At 37.4% G+C, this 7065-nt stretch overlaps 1 non-coding gene across 1 annotated transcript; it reads left to right on the top strand.

Moving 5' to 3' along the window:
• Positions 1-306: 306 nt before the first annotated feature.
• Positions 307-413, top strand: LOC131154746 (small nucleolar RNA R71). The gene has a single exon (XR_009136655.1). It is a non-coding gene; the product is annotated as a small nucleolar RNA R71 (small nucleolar RNA).
• Positions 414-7065: the final 6652 nt, after the last annotated feature.

Below are 7065 nucleotides of genomic sequence, written 5' to 3'. Positions count from 1 at the left end.
GTAGCTGCCACATATTCTGCACTTTGTGGTATCCTTTGGGTTGTTAAATCTGAAATCTGATGAGACAGAGAAGCAACTTGAGCTGAAAGTGTAGTAAACGGCTCTAATTCATGAATTCCAGCAAGTTTCTTAGCCATAGTTCTCTCGGTTTGCCATTGATAGTTATTTGAGGCCATTTCTTCCAAAAGAGCAGTAGCACCCTCAGGTGTCTTTGACATCAAAGTTCCCCCAGACGCAGCATCAACTAAAGTCTGAGTTTGCTTGTTTAATCCATTATAGAGCATCTGAATCTCCAATTAATCCAATAATCCATGTTGTGGGCAGTGTCAAATCAAATCCTTGTACCTTTCCCAAGTTTCATAGAGTGATTCAAAATCATGTTGCTTGAATTGACCAATCTCACTCCTGAGTTAAGCTGTTTTTGCAGGTGGAAAGAATTTAGCCAGGAATTTTTCTGCCCTGTCCTACCAACTAGTGATACTTTCCGGTTGTAAGGATTGTAGCTAACCTCTTGCCTTGTCCCTCAAAGAAAAAGGGAACAATCTTAGTCTAATGGTGCCTTCAGTAACACCATTGATCTTCATAGTGTCACAAATTTCTAGAAACATCGCCAGATGGATATTGGGATCATCAAGTGGTGATCCACTCAATTGGGCCTGCTGCACCATGCTGATTAATGCGGGTTTGAGCTCAAAATTGTGGGCATTAATGGGCTGGCGTCTGATACCCAAATAGATGTCATTCATAACTGGCCGTACATAATCCTTCAAAGCGCGTGACTGCACATTATCTTGTCCATTCTCCATGGCTAGTACCCTCTTTTTCCTTAGTGGTCTAAGCATTCTTCAATCTCTGGATCAAAAGGAATAATGACACGCGTTCTGGCACTACACATCCAACACAATACACACAAAAAATACAGAAAAAAATAAAATAATAAAATAAAATGAAAAGAAAAGAAATAAATAAAAATATAAAAATAAAATTTTAAATTAAAACCAAGATTACTTTGTATCGATATTGGCAAAAATAAGAAAAACTCAATCCCCAGCAACGGCACCAAAAACTTGATTGGTGCAAAACTGCAAGTGTACAGTATCGTAGTTTTATAATATAATGATGTGTAGAGTATCGTCCTCAGGGATTGGAGTCTTAATTTTACCAAGTACCGAAATTAAACTAACCTTCATTTTATTTAGAAAGATTAATAATTTTAGACTGCGAAATTGAAATATGACTATTTTAAATAAACTATTCAAGATAAATTAAAGCCAGTTGATACGTAACAAATTAATGATGGTGAAAACTTCTAGGAAACCGATTTCACCTAGTTTCTCACAATGCTTGACTCATTTAGCTAATTCGATTTCGTTTTCTCTGTTTGTTAGCAAATCACCAATTTTTCCAAAAGCCTCTTTCGATAGTCAATTAGAACCTATTCTTGTTTATTATTTAACATATGAGTATGCAAATGAATAATGCAAGAATGCAATAAAACCCTCGATTTTTAATGCTATGTAGGTTCATACAAGTCTTTCAATCTCTATATTTACCTACGATGAATTATCCAAGATCTATCCTATAATCCCCCCTTGCGGTAGCAAATCACAAGGCTAATATCATTTAATTAATGACTAGTTAATTAAAAGCATTAAGCGTAGAATAACTCAAACAAACATAAAGGAAAACTACTTTAGATTAGCATCAAAGAGCAAACATAGTTTGAAACTGACTACATCGTTTTCCTAGAATACAAAAATTTAGTTCATTCAGAAAATTAAATTCAACATAACAAATTTCACCATACTTTCTTCTATTTGTAGCGTACGGGAAAAATCAACACTCGCAGCACCGCCATCACGCGCTGCGAACACCCCCAGCACCGCCATTGTTCACCGCTTCTGGTTCCCTAAAAGATTTTAATTTTCTGCGCGTGGCCACCTCTCCTTTGCTGGTCGTGTGTGTGTGTCTTCGCAGCACCCCCAAAAGAAAACCATAAGAAAGCTCCCAAAAAATAATTTTTTTAAAAAAAACCGTGTGTGGTCCGCCTCCCTTGTGTGTCTCACCAAAAAAATAATTTTTTTTTCAACCCCTTTTTGTGGTGCGACCTCTTATATTTTCAGCCCCAACGCATGTTTCTCACCCCCGGCTCCCCCAAAGAAACCCTACGCCTCCTTTAACTTTTCCCACTTCCATTTTATTTCCTTTCTTTTCCTTTCTTTCTTTCCTTTCCTTTCCTTTCCTTTCTTTCTTTCCTTTCTTTTGTTCCTCACCCAGTGTGTTGCTAAGATGACCTGGCTGCTGGTTACGCGTCAAAACAGCATAATTGGGCACTTTAATCCGGTTTCTATGACTTATATTTTTAATTAAACATCCAATTACATCCAATATTTTAATAAAGTGCTGAATTTATCATTTTTGAGTTTTATTACATAATTTATGAATTTTTTGTAATTTTTTGTCGCAGAGAAATTCCCGAGAATCAAAACCGGTACCTATTCATAAATTACACATAAATTTTTCGGTTAAGCTCCGATCGAGACGATTCAAATTTCTAGAGAAATAGGAAAGGATTATCTACATCTTCCATGTTTTGAGTTTCAAGTGAAACGGGCTCCAAGAAAGCCAGAATGAACTATATTCACACAGAACAGAAATGAAGAAAAAAAAAAGAAAAATATAAATATTAAAATTTTGATGTGACCCACCCATGCAACTGGGGTTGATCAAGTTGGTGGATCCGGTTCGTAGGGCTCCAAACCTCCCCCTTTTTATTCCCCTGTTCTCTTCCCCATGCGCAGGCAGCCCCGCGGGCTCCCCTTCTCCCTTCTTCCTCTTCCCTTTCTCTTTCTCTTTTCCTTTTCTTGGACTCTTCCCTTCCTTCTATTCTCTCTCTCTTTCTCTTTTCTCTATTCTCCTTCCCTTTATCCTTCTCTCTCTCCCTCGCTCAAGCCTCCTATGTTCCTTTTTGCCGTAGCACCAGACCCGAAACCACCAAGCCACAGCACAGCAGAGCAACCCCGATAGCACCAAACCCGAGCACCTCTCCAGCAGTCTCATAGCATCTTCCCTTGGCCAGGACTCTAGATCTCGGTTTGCTCAGTTCCTCCACAGCCACCATTAGCCTCTGCAGCAACCACTCCACATCCATCCGAGAATACCAGAATTCCAAGGACCACCAGCAGCTGCCCTTAAGGACTTTGGCAGTAGTTTCATTCAACGAGCCCCTCTGTTTTACTCTCTCTCTCTCTCTCTCTCTCTCTCTCCCTCTCCCTTCTTTCTTTCTTTCTTTATCCTTTCTTTTGTTTTTAATTGTATGTTATTAAATCTTGGTAAAAGTTTAGCTTTTTCATTTCATTTGAAATTTTTGTTTATGTTGATATTGTTGAGAACTTTAATTTTTATGAAGGTTATGTATTTAATTAATTTCTTTCAATCATCGGTAGGTTTAATTTAATTAAATAGACTATGTTCAGTTTGGCTCTAAAATAAATTTAAAAAAAAAAAGAAAAAAAGATTTGTTTTGCCTTTTGGAGATTAAATTAGTTGTTTTTCTATTCAAGATTTAATTTTCTTGTTGAAGCTTGGTTTAGTTAGGGTCTGTTTGATCAAAGTTCGTATTTTTTATTGTGTTTCATTATCGGTTAAGTGTAGATTTTTGTTTGTGTTTGCATTTTAGTTCAATTTCGTGGTTTGTGTTAAAGGTTTGATTTTTACTGTTTGCGTATGTGTTTGAATTTGATTGAGTCTCCATTATTGCGTGTTTTAATTCCATATTTTAGTTACCATCTTTAATTAGCCCGTGTTTTGGTGTTTCTTTGAGTAGACTAGGGTTTCCATTTTTGTTCGTTAATTCAGTGCGTGTTAGTTTTAGGATTTAAATTGCATGTTATTTTAATTTGTCAAAAAGAATCACAACAATCTTGAAAATCTTGAATCTGAATCGAGTTCAGTCCTTTTTTAATTTCATTGGAAGAACGTAAAATTTAAGGTTAAAACGCATTCCCTGAGAAGACGATCTAGCCCCTGGGCTGAATATTACACGACATAACTCCTATACTTGGGATAACTTCCGAGCTGCTCATTTTTTGAGTGAGTCAAGTTTTTGGTACCGTTGCCGGGGAATGTCAGTCTTAGTCTCAAATTAGTATTTTTTTCCCATCATTTTAATTTAGTTTATGAAAAAGAAAAAAAAGAAGAAAAAAAAATAGAAAAAAAAAATTGAGTCTTGAAAAATAAACACATAAATATGGCTGCACCTGCACCGTGCACGATAATGGACTTTTTGTAGCTTGAATATGCCATTGCATCCTCTTCCACTGTTTTGCCTAATGAAGAACTTAATTTCATGATGCAGTGCGGGAGGACGTCACTACTACCCAAGTTCTATGGGACGGAATCTGAGTGCCCCTATCAGCACTTAGCAGAGTTTGAATTAACTGACAATATGTTTTTCCCTCATGCTAGAACTGATGAATCTATTCAACTGAATTTATTTCTTACTACTTTCTAGGATAGGGCACAGATGTGGTTTCATTCCTTGAGACCTCACTCTATCACTAACTGGTCTGATATGGAGCGTGAATTTCTGTATGTGTTTTGTCCCTCACCAAAAACTCAATTTTTGCAGGAACAGATTATTAATTTTGTGCAATAGGATGACGAGACATTTCAGGCTTGCTGGGAGCGATTTAAGGATCTACTAAGTACTTGCCCACATTACAGGTTTGACTTATGGAGGTTAGCTGATTATTTTTATACTGCTCTTACACCTGATTGCAAGTATTTTGTCCAGACTATGTGCAATGGAGAACTCTTCAGCAAGGATCCAGATCAGGTATTATCGTTCTTCAATTACCTAGCTGACAATGTCCCACAGTAGAACACACGATACACTCAAGCACCTATGACTGCACACCCTATCAGCACAATCGGTGGTGGAGATATATATGAACCACCAAACTATCTAGATATTCCTTCGCCTCAACACCAGCCACAACAGATGCCTTAGAGCTATACGCCGTCAGGACTTTTTGAGGATAGCATAACACAAATAGCGAACATGCTCCAGCAGTTCATGCAAACTCAAGTTAATCATAACAATAAATTTTGAGACATCATTAACGTGATGAGCATGCAATTGGACATATTAGAACAAGAGGAATCACTCGCGAAACCTCAGCCTAGTTCTCAAGAGTACCAGCAACAACAACAAACGAACAATGTTCTTTTTGAGACAACAGAGACCGCCACTATTTCAAGAAGTGAGAAAGAATTTCCCCAACCTGAGATGCTCATCGTCGGACAACCAGTTGTCCCAGCACCGGAAGTTACAACTAAAATAGATGAATTCAAAGAAAAATTAGAGGAAATGAGCCTAGAAGCGGAGCAATCAGTTAATGAGGAGAATGATACCAATACAGAGTACCAACCTACGGTACCTCATTCTCAGAGCCTAGAAATCGTGGAACCATCACTCCTGCCTGAATCAGATGTAACGGAGCCCAATGTGGATCCTTGCCGTGGTGAGATGATTTGTACACCCGATAAAGAGGGTGACTAGTCTGGTGAAAATTTAATTTTCAAAGAACCAGGTAAAACTTGTAATGTTAATGCTTCTGAAGAACTAAAGGTAACTATTCCAATAATTTTCTCTCAAACACTAGTTCGTAAAGAACGCGATGTTGAATAAAAACCCTTTCTTGTCAACACAAGAGGTTCGATCTGTACACATATTTTTTGGTATTTTAACGAGTATTAATTCATTTGAGACTGATTTTCGTGTAGGTATGAAGATTGATTAATTATGGTAGCTCAAATTTGGAGAACCGCCGGTGCAATTTATAGACCTGCGGCCACCAAACGAAATTCCCTTAGAGCCTCCGTCAGACAATTGTGATATTTTTCTTTCTCTTCTTTTCGTTTTATTTTAACTTATTTTATTTTTAGTTAGTTTTCAGGTCTATTTTCTCATAGTTCAGTCTTTCTTTTCCATTACCCCGTCACTCAGGTACGCTTTACCTTTCCCGTGCATAATCTTTTCTATTTCCCTATGCTTTCACATTGAGGACAATGCCCCACTTTAGTTGGGGGGGATGAGCATTCGCGTGCGACACTGTGCACAAACACGTATCGGGTTTTATATGGGTTTTATATTATAAAAATAAAATAAAAAAAGGAGAGTCAAAAAGATCAAAAAAGAGAGAGAGAAAGAAAGGAAGAACACTACATTATGTCATGCTTAACAATGCTGCATACCCTTCACATACTTGCGTATAACTTAAGAATGACACACTTGAGTCAATCATGTGTAGTTTCTCTCTATATGATTTTGTGACTCCATGAAGAATTGATTGGTAGTACACTCGTGTTAATTTGGCTATATAATTTCTTATATCTACATGTATCTCACGAGGCTAAATAAACACATTCACGTGATTCATTGCACTTAGGGTTTCCTGTGAGCACTGAAAAAACACCGTGGCGACTAAGACACCTTGTGAGATATTCTTGAGCTATGTATCTTCCTTTTGAGCATTAATATCAAATCAGAGTTCATAGAACTCAATTCTCTTTTTCTGGATGATTCCTTGTACAATAGTCTTTGTTTTTGATTTGCTAGCCTAGAGGTGACACCTAGTGGGGAGATAGAAACCTAGGTCTTGTAGCCTACTCAAGATGTGAAGGCTAAGCCACCCCTAGAGATAAACCTAGTGGGGAGATAGAAACCTAAGTCTTGTAGCCTACTCAAGATGTGAAGGCTAAGCCATTCCTAGAGATAGATTTAGTTCATGGACCACTATTCGAGCTCAATTCTCATTGATTGTTTGAAGATTACAAAAGAAGTGTTAAGATTGTCCTAATTGATCAAGAAAAGATAGAAAATGAAGAATGAATAGAAGAAAGAATAAGCAATACACATGCGCATGAAATGAAATGCTAATGCCGGCTCCACATAAATATCACAAAAAGTCAAGGACACGACACATGATTTCCACGTATGAAGATTCTTCAACCGGTTAATGCCTCGGATGTATTCATGAAAAGTTTGTGACTAAGTTGATC

Source organism: Malania oleifera, chromosome 4 (assembly GCF_029873635.1).
Source record: "Malania oleifera isolate guangnan ecotype guangnan chromosome 4, ASM2987363v1, whole genome shotgun sequence".
Classification (NCBI taxonomy): domain Eukaryota; kingdom Viridiplantae; phylum Streptophyta; class Magnoliopsida; order Santalales; family Ximeniaceae; genus Malania; species Malania oleifera.
This window is presented reverse-complemented; position numbering and strand designations above follow the sequence as displayed.